Genomic DNA, 17,836 nt, shown 5'->3' on the forward strand with positions numbered 1-17,836 from the left:
GCCACCAGAGCGCCATGGGACCACTCCGGTGGTGATAGTCCAAAGTACAAATATCCTTTAACATTAACATTAACATTAACAAATGAAGGAGGAATCAAAGATCCCTGTCACATGCAAAACCGGATTTTTAAACATTGAAAACAAAAACGGCCTGCACATATGTGTGCAAATAAAAATGGTTTTAAAAATAAAAGTAATAAAAAAATCACTGCTCACAAAAAAGTGTCTGGAAAACAAAACATGATGTGCGGGTTGACTAAAAGCAATGTATATTATGTTTCACCTACCAAAACTCCTGTGACATTTGAAGAGACACTTTGTCTTCATGGAACATGTCAGCCCAATGCAAACCCTATTGCCGGCTGTGGGCAATCCTTCACAAGGAAAACTCCCACTCTCAGCCTGGATGTCACATCTCCCATTTAATGACCAACCACAATAAAATGTCCTGCTAAAGGTGTCAAAATTCAGTGTTCTCCAGACTTGCTGGCTCTGAAAGCATTGACTTCAAGAAAAAGTTACCCTTGACTGAAGCATGACTTCAAAGAGCAAGCTACCAGCACAAAGGAAACTGATTAAAAAAAAAAACTCTGGGCACAGGCTGAACCAGTGAAAATAAATGACCGGAAGACAGGAGTCAGGGCCGTTTGCCCTACATGAAGATTCACAATTAATTTAAAAGGTCTATTATCATTTAGGCCTTATTGTCAGCCATCATAAGGCGGATGGATTTCACCTATGTACCATGTTTTATGTAATTTCCAGGCAATTTTGGGGATAGAAAATTAATCCATGTGCTACTCATGGATCTCTAACGGCTGTCTAAGATGTGTTTCTGGATGATCTGAACATGTTCCAAATGTGAGAGTTGGTGAGCAGGTGGAAAATGAAATTAGGGATATGCTTAATAACTTTTATTCATAACAGTTGTGCTTTTTAAGGAAACGCAGAAAGGTGCCACATGGCCGTGCTATATGGTAGGGATTTGGTGGTCGGCTTATCTAATTCTTCATGATTAGGTGTATCAGAAAATATGTTTAGTATGGCAGTTGCTAGGGAAATTATGAAGTTGTGATACATAACTAGTTTTGCCAAAATGTTGCAAGGAGAACAAAGGGTGATTACAAATGGGAATTGCCGTATGTTGCTCCAGACCCCTAAATCAAGCTTGATTTGGAGGCTGGGTTTGGGAGGAGAGAGAAGGATAACTGTCCAATCCTCTCGGCAGTAATTATTGCAAGGTACCTCCCCAAGATTCTAAAATTGGTGGTGTCATCGCTGCTGTATAAGGGGGACTGTACTAGGACAGAGAGACAGAAAAGGGATAAAGACAGGAGGACATAGAGAAGAGACAGACCATAAGTAAGGCTGCTGAAACTTACCATCTGACAGCTGTAAGGAGACACCAGAGGAGATTGCTGAGAGTGCATCTGGGTGGATATGTCTAGCTCTAAGAAGGCCTGAAAGCTGACTGGGTCCAATGATGGAGAGCGGTAGGCCACCTTTCAGAGTGGTGTGACTGAAACGCTGCCCTATATTTCCAGAGTTTCCTGAGATGCAGCTGGATTTCCTGAATCTTAAACAGAGGCTTTATATGTAAGTAGATCTGAGCCCTGGGAAACCAATAGGTGGGAAACTCTGTTTTCCTTGAATCCTTTCCATTTATAGAGGGCAGTGGGGGGAGGGACAAAACCATGTGGATCTTTAGCCTATTCAACAAAAAATATTCATTTAATTAATTCCCCTTTTGGCAGAACACCACAGGGTTAATTTTGTTAAAATTCGAAATTAACAAAGCTTACTTCCCAGTCTGTGCTGAAAACTGTGGCCTATAAATTAATTGGGTAATCCTTGTTGTTCAGCTGACCCCAACACAGGCCTTTCTGTAAGGGGGATCTGAAATACAAAATTCCCCAAAGCAAGCCATCCATGGCCAGAGCACCTCTCTTCAACAAATGAAGCTGCAGGGTGCTGGAGCCCCTGCCTCAGTCCCACTTGCATCGGGAGATGGAACGCTGCACTTGCAACCACAAGGAAGCAAGGTAAGCCCCATGGCTTACATAAAGGAAAATCTGCGCTCGTGCATGATTTTTTTTGAAAATGCTCTTATTATTTAACTTTCACCAAAGCCTGCACTGTGCAAGCGGATCTGCGCTGTTTTTGGATTATCTGCTGGACTTAAGGCACTTCCTGATTGCTATAGGGGTCCCAGATCGCCATTTCAAGATGGATGACCCGCAGGCAATGGAGTCCCTGGGCTGTTGTCTCCTGCCACGTTGCCTTGATTGGCTGAGGCCTAGTATGTCCTGGCTATGTGAAAGCCGGCCGGCCTGGCCGGCCCTCTTTCCAAGGCCCACTCCTAAGGCCCTGTTTTCCCCTGTCCACCACGGTATGCCGCTCTGCCACCCCCCTAGCCCTGCTTTTTCGCTTGTGCTGTGTATGCTCTGCTCTAGTCCCCCCCATTGGTCGCTTGTGGCATGTATGCTCCTCTCTCCCCCCTGTTCCCGTTCCTCCTGTTCCTCCTTCATATCCCCCCCCTCTGCCCACCTGAAACAGTTCCCCTGCAACTGTATGCTAGTGCCGCCTTTGCAATTAGGGGCTTGCCCTCAAGTTATGCCACCTATACTGACTTTATGCACTTATGTAACCAAGAAAGCCTTCTTAACAGTGCTGCGATGCCCGAGGGCCGTAGTGCGCTTTACAAATGCAAACAAATAAATAAAATTGCAATTTTTCTGTCTGTATTCCCAAAATAGACCAAAGCATGGGGGAGAGGGGTCTGAAAAACAAACCGAGAAAGCCCCCTGTGTTTATTTTAAACCAAAAATGTGGGCGAAATCGTAATTGCCAATCTTGAAATCCTACTGTTAACCTTTTAAGCCTGCAGGAAAATCAAAACTTCATAACATTACAAGTGCCGCCATTGTTGTTGTATTGTGCTTGTAATTCGAAGTCAGTGATGTCACGTGGAATGTTATGTTGTTGATGTCAGAATGTTGAGGAGAGGGTTCCAAGCTCAGGCAGTTACAGAGACCCCGCCTGGGAATTGGGTGCCAGTGTTTAACTTAAGATGTAACTGTAAGTGAAGAAGAGGAGAATAAACTTGAAGCAACCTAAAGAAGCCTAGAGGTCTCTCTATTACAGTTATTGGTCAGTGTAATTATTTTGCGAAGTGAAATTTACAGAAAGCGGAGAATTGTGACTGTGTTCTTTTTGACTCACTTTCGTGATTTATTCATGCTGACAGAAGTGGATTATGTTGTGGCACGGACAAAGTGGTTTTTGACATTTTCGTGGGAAATTTCTATTACTTTTAATTTAAATAAATAACAATATATTTTTCCGGTACACGGCCCTGGTTCTTGGCTCATTGTAAGCTCAGGGGAGAGGGTTCCCAAGGGGCATGATATGTGTCTGAGATGAGGCAAAAAAAGAATCTGTTAAACAGTTTGTTGCATAACCTCGTGAGTGGGGAGGGGGGGAGCTCCCTGTGTTGAGGGCGGCTCCTCATTACAGTTAACATGTTCACAACACCCACCTCTCAGGGTTATGCCCTTGCGCTCCTCAGGGTCAGTGCATGCTCCTGGGCCCTGCCATAGGACCCTTCAAAAAGGATTTGCAGCATAAAGTTTGCAGATTTAAATAATAAAAAAATTATTTGGCATTTATATAGCGCTACGAACCCTCAGGTAGCTGAGCGCTGCTTATTATTACCCACGGTGTGTGGTGCTCATTTATCGAGCTCGGAAGGATTAAACGCTGAGTTTGGCGCTGCCGGGATTCGAACCTGCATTCGCAGGCTCTGCACTGATGTCAAAGCGAGCGCTCTACTCGCTGTGCCATTTGAACCCACAATCACAAACCCAAGTGGCTCCCAGATTCAGATGTTCCAGGCTAGCGTCCTGAACTCAGATCCACGGATACTGATCGAATGTCAGGTCACAGGCTGGTGCAAACCCCAACAGAATATTGATATATGTTTCTGGAATGGGTTATTGGGGCTTTTTTTCCAAGGACCATGTTGTGTACAAAACTTTACAAGAAAAGGTAATGTTGGCTGCTGTCAGATCGTTAGTCAGGGTCATGCAGCCCGCCCACATCGTTGTGTGGGCAGACCGCCGTTGTGGTCTTAGTTCCCGGCAAGGGAAGTGACATTGGGTTAGGGAGGGGGCGGGACAAGGAAAGGGGAAGTTCCTGTTATGACCGATTAAAGAGGTCGCACTGTTCCCCGGCTCCCGTGTGACTTATTACGCGGTTCGGGGACCCGGGTAAAACCCCACATTTGGCGACGAGGGGTACGCTGTACCCACTCGCAACCCCGGGGACCCGCAGGCGAGCGGGTGCTGCGCATCGGAGCAACGCCGCCACTCAGGCCAGGAGCACCGCGGAGGTCCGCGGTCGAGCGGCGTGGCGCGTCGGCGCACCTCCCGTAAACAGGAACCCGCCGGAGAGGCCGCAGACACGAGCGGCTGCAGCGGTCGAAGCCGCGGGGGAGCGGCTACAGTTGCGCCTGCACAGGCGAACGCGGGCCCGCAGGCAAACGGCCAGGGTCCCGCCCCCCTCCCCCCTCATCGACCCGCGATCGTGGTCATTTTTAGAGGAGGGCTTAGTTGCCCCACCTGATGTTAAGTAACCATTGACATAGTTACACTTTTTAGACTAGTATGGATCATATACTTAGATATTCACTTAGAGTCAAACACTCCCTCTGTTAGGTTTTTGTAGTTTGCCACGCAGGATGGCGTTGGTAACACGTAGGTTAGACGTCATTAATGACACATTTTGCTTATAAAAGTACAGTTTTTCTTAAATGCTTTGAGTTTGAAGTTTGAAGATCGAGCGTTTGCATTGATGTTCGTTATGCTCCCTGTTTTAGATAATTGACATTAAAGCAGTCTTCCTTTTGTCAACTTCCTGAGTCCGCTCTATTATTTGGTGTATGAGTAAGACCTGCATCCCCATCCATCTCAAGGGTAATTGCTGCTTATCAAAGGGGCTGGACTATCCAGTTCACTACGCAAGATTTACCACAGATCATTATTCTAACATGTATATTTATGATAAAATTGTTGTATGTCTGAAAACCAAGCACATAATGGACACCGGGGTTGGTGCTCATTTAATTTTTCACAACACATACCATAACATGAATGTGTTTTTAACCATGAACCTTATATATTCATTAAGTTAGGTTCAGAATGTGGTTGTAAATTTACAATAACTGTGACACCTACACTACTTTGGGCTCAAGGTCAGTCCTTCATGTTTCTGGAGACAATGGCCCTCATTCATGGAATTATTTGCGTGTAAAACGGGGGTGTGCGTGCCATTCTTCCTGCAACTTCCCATTCATCAAACAGGGATTTGCTGGCAGAACGGCACACATATCCCTTTTTTACACACAACTTATTACATTAACCAGGGCCAATGTTTCCAAAACCTTGGTTTAATTTTGGAAGTGGAAGTTATGAAAGGTAAAGACATGTCTTAGAGTAAGGATTTCTAGGAGTATGAAATATTGTGCCTGTCCGATCCCGAATACACTGACCTCCTTAATGAAACAAATATATTATACGGCCTGCGGTTGTGGCCGTGCAGTTATGGTTAAGTTGTACAACTCATAGAAAGAGCACTTTTTGGGTGGTTTATAACTTTGCCCCCAGCCCCCCGAACAAATCCTCACTGAACCTTCATGTCCTTGTTGTTAGTCCTAGCAATCCACGGTGGTGGCATAAGTTATGGATGCGTAGCTTACCATAACTGGCGAATTTCTAGGGTTTTTCGGTTTTACTTGTGTCCATAAGGTCCCTTTCAGTAAACAAACTTTGTTAAAGGGATGTTATGGTTAGGTTACACTAACACAAACCTATGAAATTCCGTGAAAAAACGTTGGTAAAGGGACAATATGGTTACTCCGCTCCTCTACGCTTTCACAGCTTTCTTTCATCCACGAAGTAACCTTGAATACATTTTCCAGACTTCTTTTCCTCACTGCACTGTCCGTGCATAAAGGCTGTGATCCACCCATCAAATATGCAAACGTTTCTAAAATTACGCTGCGCCTCAAGTTTTGAAACATCCAATTAGCATGCTCCTCTCTGCAAACTTTGGTGACCATTCGTCGAACGCCGCCAAAGTTATAAGATGCTGAAAAAGTACTTTTTCTGTAAGTTAAGCAACTTAACCAATGGTATTATTATCATTCGTTATATAGATATTTCTCATAAGCTAATATCACCATTTCTTATATTGACAGAAATGGCAAAAACACTTGAGTGGCTAGAAGAAAACTTTCCCAAAGAGGAAATGAGTGAAGATCAAATCTTTAATGGTAAACAACACATCTTTCAATATAAACAAATAATGTAATTTATGGACAGCTCATTGAAATAATAATTTATTCTTTTCTTATAGTACCTACCTTACATAAAGAAATTACACCACTGTTAATTATGCATAACTCCAACAATCGCAAATACAATCCCAAACCCCAACAGTGCAGAATGAAAGATCTTGCCTTCAAAATTAGATGCACTAAGCAATGACTTTAAAGAACTTTAAAATGATATTAATGATCTGCCCCGCATTGATGGAGAAAAGAAATCTGTTCAAGGACTTCTTTAGAATATCGAAGAAACAGATGACTACACAAGAACGGTGGACCCAACTACTAAAAGGCCATGATAAATATCTAATTTCAACAGTTATTAAATTTTGGATAGAGATTCACAAGGACGGCATCCAACAGGCGTCATGTTTTTTATCTTTTTTTTTTTTAAATGACTTCTTTTATCTTTTTTTTTATCCTTGCAAAATCTTAACAAATTATATAATGAAAAGTCTGTCCAACCAAACATATCATTTATAAATACATTTAAAAAAATAAAAATAAAAATTATGTTAAAAATCATGTTATTAGAAATGTTGATTATCGCTGTCCTACTTGCACCTGCTTCCCTTTCCCCAGCAATCATCCCATTCAAATTCTCAAAACATAAATCAAAGAATCTTTAATGAAACCTCTCTTCCAGCCTCCCCGGATGATGTCTTTATTGAAATTCCAAACTCTCCCATGTATGATTCCCATTCTAATACCCACTCTTTCATAAATACATTTATTTTTTCTACTATAAATATCTTCCATATTATTGTGTAATTAATTCTAATTTTTATCTTTAAAATCCCAATTAATATTCCACGGACATTACGACTGTTCAGTGTGTCCTTTTACACAATGGGGTGTCCATGGACATCGCACCCTGTCCTGGTATGTCTAATCTTGCATAACACAATTTTAATTACTCCGCAGACAATGCACCCATGTGCAGGCTTCCATGCGTAAGCTCCCTGAATCTTCCACTCGATGGGTTCCACGGACACCTACCACCGTGGACACCGCAAGACGTCATCATGTGACAGCGCCCATCTGGAGTACCAACGTGTCTGCTGGCAGTGTCTGTCACCGTGGACAGTTTGAAACTGCATTCCTGACCAATTTAGGGTGTTTCAAGTTGAAGGTTTACCCTTGAAGAGTTCCTAGACCCATGCTTTGTTCATCTGTCAACTTTTTATAACATTATAAGGCCTATTGTGGGCACAGTAGACCACAAACCTTCACATGGTCCGTGGACAATTCCTCTTAAGGGACCCACCAATTACTTTAAGTCATTCTCACTCTGGCACACCAAGAGACCACATCTTTTAACAGCTACTTCCAGGAGGTTAACAATGGCACCTATCATGGCCATCCCACCTTCCCAGGTGCCACCACCATCATGACAACGTGGAAGACCTGGACAGTGCAACAGGCACGATAATGCGGATGAGGATGATGAGGAACAGGAAGATGAGGTAGAGGAAGTTCCTACCTCCACCAACCAAAACAATTCAAGGGTGTGTCGGTTTTTTAAGACCATTGCAGGTGTACCCAAAACTCAGGCTGCCAAGGTTGAATGCATTGAATATGAGTCTGTACTCAGTTGTGAACAACCTAGGCACCGAGAAAGGCTGTTCTGTTCCCCGGGAGAAGTATCTTCCTCTACCCCATCTTCCCAACCACTCCTGCCACCTCACAGACTACTGCTGAGGGGCAGAGGATTCCACTGGCTGCCTCGAAAGCCATACAGAACGCTCTTGACCCTTACCTTTCGAGAGTCACAATATTTTGTACTGCGACACACCGCTTTGCAGGGGGGAGCAGTTTCAGACAGTTTTTTTATGTGACAGTCATTATATTTAAGGCACGCTCAGCATCTTCCCCTGTACACTTTCCCTGCCAGATCTCTACTTAGTGCCCCTTCCCTCCCAACCTTACCTCCTCTCCTCTCCTACAAAAAAATCCCAAAAAATTATAAAATCCAGGAACACAAAAAAAAGTTTGTTTAGCACCCACAATTCACAGTTAAAAAACAGAACTACAAATAAAAATCACAGGACCCTTTCCAGTCTACATAGTCCACAAACAGTATGATAGTCTGCAGACATCTAGAAAATGACAGGAGTGTGGTGAAGGAATTAAAATCACTTTTTCCTTTTTCAAAATGCTAGGGGTTTTATATACTGAACTAAAAAATGTTCTACTGAACTTAATTATTTTGTGTAACTTTCACAAAAAGTGCTTCTAATTATTTTTCAGTTTTTTGTTTTTTATTTACTACAACTACAAAAAAAACTTCACAACATATTTCACGAGTTGCCAAAAATTGTTTCAGTGGATTTTGGATATTCAAAAGAAAAATCTGATTTCCAACATCAGTCAAATGCACTCCATCTCCTCGAAAAATATGTACACCATCCAACTTGATATTTCCATTGTCAAAATATGCCATTCCTAATGCATATAAAAAACCCATACACCATTATTGACAAGTTGTCTAGCGTCTTCCATTTGAGGGAAAAAAAATATGGGCATCTCCATATTTGTCTTTGATTTATTTCAGAAATAATTATCTTCACAGCTCGAAACAGTTAAATTAGGCTTCTGAACATACCCTTCATGGCAAACTCCAAAGATGCTGCAGTCACACAGCCCAAACTGTTGCCTCAACAATGCACAATAATATCTGGACGTTTAAAGTGAGCCATAGTCTCACAGAATGGTAATAAAGTTACCCAGTTTAATCCACAATCTGGATACCACAAAACATCCACTTTGCCCAACCTAATAGTAGCAGAGATGCCACAAGATTCAGTATAAACCTTTAATGAATGGATCCAATAATCTCCCACCATCCACACACTCTGCTTCTTCATTGCCAATGCCATAGCCATCTTCAATACACGCAACAAACAGAACACTTCCTACCCTGTACTCCTGTACATTTCAACTCCACAAAACCTTAGTCCCCCAATGTCCTCTTCCAATGCCACACATCCTTAAAAGACCAGGATTGTACCTGCGGTGTCTGTAGACTCAAAGGCACCTGTAAAGCTTTTCTTCACCTATGAAAACAGTTCCCTATCAAATGTTCCACTCCCCCAACTTTTGTAAGCCCTCTTTTGGCCACAAACTAACCCTAACTATGTTTTTCAGACTTTTTCCTCACTGCGTTGTCCGCAGACTACTGCTGCTGTCCGCGGATCCAACATGGCGACCGTTTCAAAAACCCTGATGCAGCTCATATTTTTAATTGACAAATCAGTGGGCGTGTATAATGTCCATAAACGTCACCCTGCTCTCTGATTTGTCCAGAGGTGTCCGCAGACTCTGAATCAGGAAATGAGTCCACGGACCGGACCCAGATATCACAAATTTGATTTTACCTACTTTTTGGCCATTAAAAAAAAAAAAACTATTGTACGGAATAATGGCAAATTTACAAAAGCACACTTCTGGGACCAAGCCGTTGCTCCTGGCGCAGGTTTGGTGAAAAGCTGTCCAGCGGTTTGGGCTGTAGGTGGGCGCAACTTTTTTTTCTATTATGTCTATGAGGATTTCAAACATTTTGGGACCCCTCCGATAACCTTACCCCCACCCAGGACGAAACCACACCAAACTTTACAAAATCATTCCGAGGGGACCATATACTTTATTTTGCAAAGTTTGGCGAAGATAAGTCCAGATGGGGGCAAAGGTATAAGCCTCCCAAAAAGTGTTCTTTCTATGAGTTGAGCAATTTAACCATAACCACAGGACTGCTACCGCAGGCCCTGTAATATATGTATAATTGGCACTCCTAACTACTAACAACACATTATTTCATTTTCTTTTACTATTGCCACTACTACGATGTCTCACCTAAAATGGTCCGCAATGACACCTATTTAAATGCATCCATTTCAAAGGGGTCAATTTAAGCAGACTATAATTTGTGTGCAGATTGCACCAGGTGTCTGTCACTCATATATCCGATGATCTTTTACAATCAGGAGGATAGCTGAGGGGCTAGGTGCTTCTCTTGAAAGCAAAACAACACAGATCAGCACAGGCCCGAATTCCGGTATTCAGCACATTATAAAAGATTCATTATTTAATTTGAAAAAATTATTCACAACAATATCAGGTGAAAATATACACAAATGAACAAAACGAAAGTATAATTTAGATAAAAGGAGATTGTATATTGAAAATACAATATTTCTTTTTTTAAGTAGCCCAAATATAATTTACACAAAGAAATTGCAAATAATTATTATTTGAAGCGGTAATGCCCCCCACCCCCTTCCTCGGGGCGTATTGTTTAGGAAATGCTGTTACAACTAGACCACAATAAGATAATGGTATGCAGGCGTTCATGCAGCGGGTGCATTATCTCTGAATGTTCTATTGTTTACAGATGTATTCTTGCATTCAGTATTATGTTGGTGACAGACTAAGATTGTGTGAATAATCATGTTATGTTATTTTCATTTCAGAGTGCTGGTTTACACATCACATTCTGACTGCTGAAATCTAAAACAAACCCCCCCCCCCACTAAAAATAACAATGTCATCTCTATTTACCAAAGTGCTCCGGAAGGCAGATGCGCTCGGGGTGTGAGTGCAGATGTGCTTCCTCTCAGTACCACGTCATCCCAGTTCCATACTGGCATCACGCTGAAATCAGACAGACATCTGTTCTCCCACCTGCTTGAAATTAAAGCTGCGGCAGAAATTAAAGGAAAGTCAACAAGGGAGCTGATGTTCCAGGCGCTTGCAATCTGTGCGCCATCCCCAGCATTTCTATAGAGTGCTGAGAAAATGATGGGTAAAGGTCGCCATCTCCCAGGCCCCGCGTGCCCTGCCTCTTCCGCAGTGCTATAATGAAACGAGCAAATGTATACGCATTCATCGTGCAGTGGTATTGTTGAAACCTTTTTATACTGAGCCCCACTTACGTCAAAATATTGTTTCCGCCCCTCTCCATTAGCAATAACTGCTTATATATTCTTTTAAAAGCTGTCACCATGATCCCTTTTTAAAGACATTCGAGCCCCCATTGGACATCTTTCGGCACCACCGTTTGAAGACCACTGAAGGCTTTTCCTACAAAATAACACTCATTTAATTTTAAATATTGTTGGGGGAGAGGTGGTCTTTTCCGCCCCCTTACCATTCCCGCACAGGATGAATCCCACGTATGCTAAAGGGGGGAGGCGCCCACTTCTCTCCTATGCATAATCTGTACTAATCACCCTCTAACCACTAACAAAAGACAAACAGGTAACCAAGCCTTAATGAAAGCTCAGAGCCTCCATTTTGTGACACACTAGATGCCGTCTTTTACTAGGCCCGACGATGATCTCTAAAACCCTGTCTCTCCCCTGCCCAGCACCTGGCATAGACAACCCAGGCCACCACTCCTCCTGCCAGCTCCGCTCAAACCCTGTTCTCACGGTAGTCCAGCCATTCATTGTTGCAACATTTAGTTTCGCCGGGGAAGTTGAGCTCACTGCCGTGTGTGAGACCGGAGCAGGCCTCAGACCGAGAACACATCCATCTCCACTAACCTGACTGCGCTCCCTCGACCCCCACCCCACCAGGCCATGGTCCCCTTGGCCCATGCCCCTCTGCTCTTTGATACAGATACACATCTGACCCCTACGAGTGCCCAAACGAGGATACGCAAAAGAACACTAATCCCCCACACCAATATATCCTCTATAAAAATAACGCATGTCCATCGGGATCGACACCCCAGTGGAACCAATCCAATGCGGTCACCCCATATGGATACATACTGTATCATTGTGCCTCACCAATTGTATTACAGAGTTGTGTACCTATAGTATGGCGTCACTAGTGATGCGGTTTTGACTCATAATGTGCTGCCCGTGTAATGTTTGGCAGAGCGCTCTCCGGGCAGCATTGTTCTCTGCATGCACAATTATTCTGATATAAACCTGTTTCCCTTGCAGTCCATCTCCTGGTCTCATTCCCTAGCGGGGTGTGTCCCTTAGTTGGTCCTTTTTGTATGCGTGTTGGGGAGTGGGTGCCTTCAATATCATGAGGAAGTCCCTCACAACTCTAACAAAAGGGACTAAAACTCCTTTGTTAAGCCTTCTATAGCTAGAAAGAAGACACACCTCTCACCTGTTGAGAAACTAAAGCCAAAGGTGTTGTGTAACCCATCCTCGTCAGGATCAACAGGGAAAATACACCCACATTTCCCAGAAGTGGAGGGAGTTATCCTGATGGCTCAGGGCATGCTTGGATGGCGGAAACCTATACAGCAGGAGTTTCTGTTTGGGAAGACCACCTGGCTGGTGGCGCGAGAGCTGTTTTGTGTAGCACAGCTCTCACTTTATCCATACCCATGCATAAGAAGGCCACCTAGTTCTGTCTTTACTTGGAATTCTGGGACTTTTTTTGTGTTTCCAATATGACATTTGGGAAAACTTCATAGAGCAACTACATGGAGATTGCAGGAAGAGTTCTTTGCAGAAATCGGCTCCCTCACATGTTACTACAGCCACATTTGATGCAACGTAAAGGCAAGGGATGAATTGTAAAGCACTTGGAGGAGGCCCGTGAGGATCAAGTGGGTCCTGGGATCCTCTGCTGAAAAACCTTGTAACCCGACTGTGTGAATTCGGGGGTTAGAAATGAACATGTGCAGAGAGGCTGACTGGGGTTTATCAGTTCCTTGAACCACTAAAATTCCTGGTCAATTGACAGAGAATAATCATATAAAATGAGCATTCCGTGTGTCTTATTAAATCATGTTTGCACCATTCTATCAGAAGAGATTAAACTTTTCTTTTGTGCGTTTAAAAAAGAAAATGTATCCGAGTGGTAAATGTCTAATTAAATAAAAACACACATTCGAACAGGTCAAAAACATGTCACTAGCTACAGACTAGAGAACATGTGTTCCATACAAGAAAAAGAGTTAGAAAAACAATCACATGTTACTAGCTACAGACTAGAGAACATGTGTTCCATACAAGAAAAAGGGTTAGAAAAACAATCACATGTTACTAGCTACAGACTAGAGAACATGTGTTCCATACAAGAAAAAGGGTTAGAAAAACAATCATTTGAATACAGTAAATCTTAACAAATACATTTCAACAAAGGCATGGGAACATGATTGTTTCGGTGAAGGCCATCCCCAGAAGCATCACCAGGATGCGTATTCTAGATATCCTCATCAAAAAGACAGTGATTTGCGTCTCCCGCTTCGTTAGTTCAATCTTCTACAACTCTCCACAAGTTCACAGAATGTCTAATCAATACTTCAAAGGCAGCACAGATATAACAAAGGCACACTCACACATGGGTGCGGACCCTGGAGTCCATTTGAAGACAGAAGGCACAGGACGGGGGCAGAGAAGGAAGAGGTGGTCTAAGAAAGGGGTTCTGCCATCTTGGTTTCTGCTAGGGCGCTTGACCACTACCTGCCCACCCCCATTTTCTGCAAGCCCATAACTCTGGATGTGATGTGAGAAGGCAAAGGGCACTCGTTACAGCCTGTATTGGACTGCTTACAGCAGGCTTGCTTTGGACCAATCCCTGGTGACATTTTGCATTATAAGGAATGGGACACCCCTCCTTTTTTAATTCATATTTTCAATGTCAAGATGATGAGAAAGATTCAAGAGACAGCCTATCCCAAAGTCTTCTTCCAGGGAGGCGAAGAGAGAAGAGATATATGTGCCCCAGACATCCCCAGGGAACAGTGGGGATGAAGTGCTGTGAGTCAAGGACTGTTTGCTGGCTGTGCACTGGCAAACGGATCCTGTTCACTGGAGGTGATGGATTGCATGTAAGTTCCATCCAACTCCCTAAGGTACTTGCTGGAGAAGGTGGATTGGGTCTACAAACACAAAAGAACAGGAACTGTTGTAATCTAGTTTGATCACATTGAGTCATCTGTGAGCTTGTACAACTGTGCTTGATGCACTTTGAGTCACAACAGGACCTGCAAAGCTGTTTCTGGCACTACACAAACCTTCAAGCTGTCCTCAGCACTTTCCGTCATCCAAACATTGCCACGGATCGCCTTGATCAAACCAATTGGAGGCTGGACATCATTGGATCAACTGACTCGACCCAGCAGGGCCATCATCTCACTGCCAACTCACCTGCCATCTGAACGGTTGGAAGCCATCATCTCACCATTGTGAATGCTGGCTCAACTCATCAGTGCATGTACCATCAAACCGACTCAATGCTGATCACCAGTCGGATTGCATTGACTTGATTGTCTCAACATTGGTTGGCCACATTAAAAGCACCTAGAAGCCTGATTCAATGCTGTTGAGTACCAAACATTAGAAGTAAAGGTACTGTGAAGAGGCCCAATTCCCTAGTCCACTCGTTAGGACCATAGTGACTCTTAATCCTCTTTTCTACCTTTTCTACGGGAACATATCTATGAACATTAGCAATTTCAGACATCCACACCTGAACTCCTTTGCTTATCAACCCAGAGTGTGCTTTCACACAGAGTTCTGCATTCTCTGTGTTTCTTTTACAGGGGTGGGTTTTAGTGTTTTTGCTAGTTTGATTGCAATGACTGTTTCATCAAAGTTCCTATATTGGTATAAAACCTTGACTGGACATTTTCTTATTGTGACTACATTATAATGAAGCTCGTTGGGTTGCTACTGTTACCACCTCTCATTCCTCCTGACATATAGCCTGCCATCGGCCTGGACTATCAAACGAGGGGCAGGAGGTATATCTTTTGGGCTGCACTGTTTCCACTAGGGCAGAGTATGCAGTTTAGCCACTGCTCATCCCTGCACTCCTGCAGGGTTTATAGTCATTGTGTCATACTCTACTACTTTATATACAAAAGCAGCACGCTGTTAGTCTTTGTATCTTGCTATTCAACCCAACGCAATCGCATAAAAGCAACAATAAACAAGAATTGGCAAACTCTGAAAAGTGATTCTAGAGTACAACACCTATTTTCAGACACACCTATATTTGCCTAGAAAAGGAGTGCAAATTTCAGAGATCGTTTAGTCAAGACAAGACCTAAATTGAAACAACCTATTACATCAAGGAAAGGAACATTGCCATGCCTCCACTGCAGCAACTGCACCTTTGTCACCAAAGGAGACTTTATATATCATTCACAAACAGGGGAAAAGATAAAAATAAACAGTTATGCCACCTGTGACACTTCAAATATCATCTACACCGTTAAGTGCCCTTGTGGCATCTACTACGTTGGGCAATCAAAATGCCAAGAGAGACTGCGAAGGAATGAGCATAGATTGTGCATACAGACAGAGAAAAAAGACACAATATTAACCAGATATGGTTTCAGATAGTGGATGTAAGTACACGATACACCACACATGAGAACCTGAGTAAAAGGATGGACCAGAAAGAAACATATTGGATTGACCGATTACACTCCCTTGCACCAGGGGGATACATGAAGAAGTGAACTACTTATGTTATCTATGATGTTATTATTGTGAATTCTTTAGCTAATCTGTATATATGAGTACAACATTGGGTAAATCCATTTATGTCTGTTCTTTTCACTGAACTCCTGTTAAAAAGAATCGTTGACATTTACTCCTCTCTCCTCCCAACTACTGCTCCAGGAGGAATCCCCACTGCCATTTGTCTACACGAGGTGCCCTCTTCAATTGTCTCATACTCGGCACAGCAAGGTAAACCCAGCAGGGCCACTCGCTCCTCTCTTCGCAAAAAATTGGTGGCGATCACAGTCGAATTGCATTTGGTGACAGTGTGTTGCTGCAAGTATTGTGTGCACAGTGTGAGGAGCTTTGGTGTGTGTTTTACATCATTCACTACTGCGGAGTGCACGTGCTGCCCAGTTAGGCGTTCCCCGATGCAGGCACTCTGCCTCACCATCATTGCTGCCACCTTCACTCTTCCTCCAGGCACCAGAGCGCCTCTCCTGCAAAGAGCACTGCAGCCGCAGTGATTGTTCCACAACTACATCAAAGGGCCAATAGGTGAGCTGGAAGGTAAGCCGGAAGGTGAGCCGGACAGCGTTGTGACCATCACCTAAAGCCCCTGTCTGGCCCTGTCCGGGCCTTGGAGGGCCTGAAGGAACCTTCCTTACACTCACGCTGTTCCTCATGGAACAGTCACCAGGCATGCAGCCTGTTCCCCCATGAGCTTGGGCCTCTGGAACTTTGTACACCCCTCAAGAATACCTGTGAATTATGGCTGGAATTTGTAATTGCTTTTTCCACTGACCTAAACCTCTTTTGAACCAAGGTGTGCCTATGGCGTTCTGTCTTCCCTGCCTACTTAATTCTCTTTTCAATGCATTTCTGTGCTTCTTGTGCAAATTTGATTCCTGGGTTGTTCTTTAACATCTCTGCACCCTTGTTTGCATTATATTCTGTGCTTCTGGTGTAATTCGAATCCTGCTGTGTTTTTTAACATCGCTGCAGCCCTTTTTGCATTGCATTCTGTGCTTCTGGTGTAAGTCTTATCCTGATGTGTTTTTTTACATCACTGCACCCCTTTTTTCTTTGAATCCTGTGCCTGCGGTGTAATTAGAATCCTGCTGTGTTTTTTAACATCTCTGCATCCCATTTTTGATGCTAAAGCACTCCCAATGCAACTGTGTATTGCTTCTTCTGGCCTGGTGAGGTTGTGCTCGTACTGTGCTGTGCAGCCCCTCCTCTATCTGCCTCCTACCCTCCACCGCTCCTATGGCACTCACCATTTCCCCTATATTTTCTAACTGCTATAGTATCACCTATTCTCCCTCTCTTATGGGAGTCTGGAAGTACAATGCTTAAAAAAGACATTCTGACAACTAACCTTGTCTTACCTATCACAGACACCTATGTCAGTGCAACTTCTAGACAGATTTTTACTAATATCCTCTTTTCTGTCCCCTCTCCTGAACTCTGGACTCATCATCTTATATCTCCTCTATCTCCTCTCACATCCTCACCCATTAATTGTGGCTCTAGATGAAATGTACTCTTGGCAGGCTTCTCACCATCCAGGAGTATGATAAATGTCTATCACAATGACACTATCTTGGCTCAGGGTCCTCAACCCAACCTCCTCCTCTTTGATCGGCGCTTGCCATCCCTTGTCAACTTTCTACCCACACCTGCAACTCCTTCGTCTACTCTCTCTGTACCCCCTCCTCTGACAGGTGTACCACACCCCTGCACCCCTCCTTGGAAAACCTTAAAAGGCAGTGACCTCCTACATCTAGCCACACTTAATGCTAGCTAGGTCCCTTCTTCCCTCATTGCCTCATACCCACCCAGCCTTGCTCTTCCTTCCAGAGCCTGGTTTGCAAACTGGTCATCTCCCCCACTTCCTCCCTGACCAATGCCACCGGGTTCTACCACCCTGTTCCTCTCTGAATGGGCTGATTTATTCTCCTCTCAACCAGCTCTAAAATCCTTTTCCTGGGTGACTTCAACAACCACCTTGACACCCCAATCACGG

Source organism: Ambystoma mexicanum, chromosome 10 (genome assembly GCF_040938575.1).
Source record: "Ambystoma mexicanum isolate Mex_15411 chromosome 10, UKY_AmexF1_1, whole genome shotgun sequence".
Taxonomy (NCBI): Eukaryota; Metazoa; Chordata; class Amphibia; order Caudata; family Ambystomatidae; genus Ambystoma; species Ambystoma mexicanum.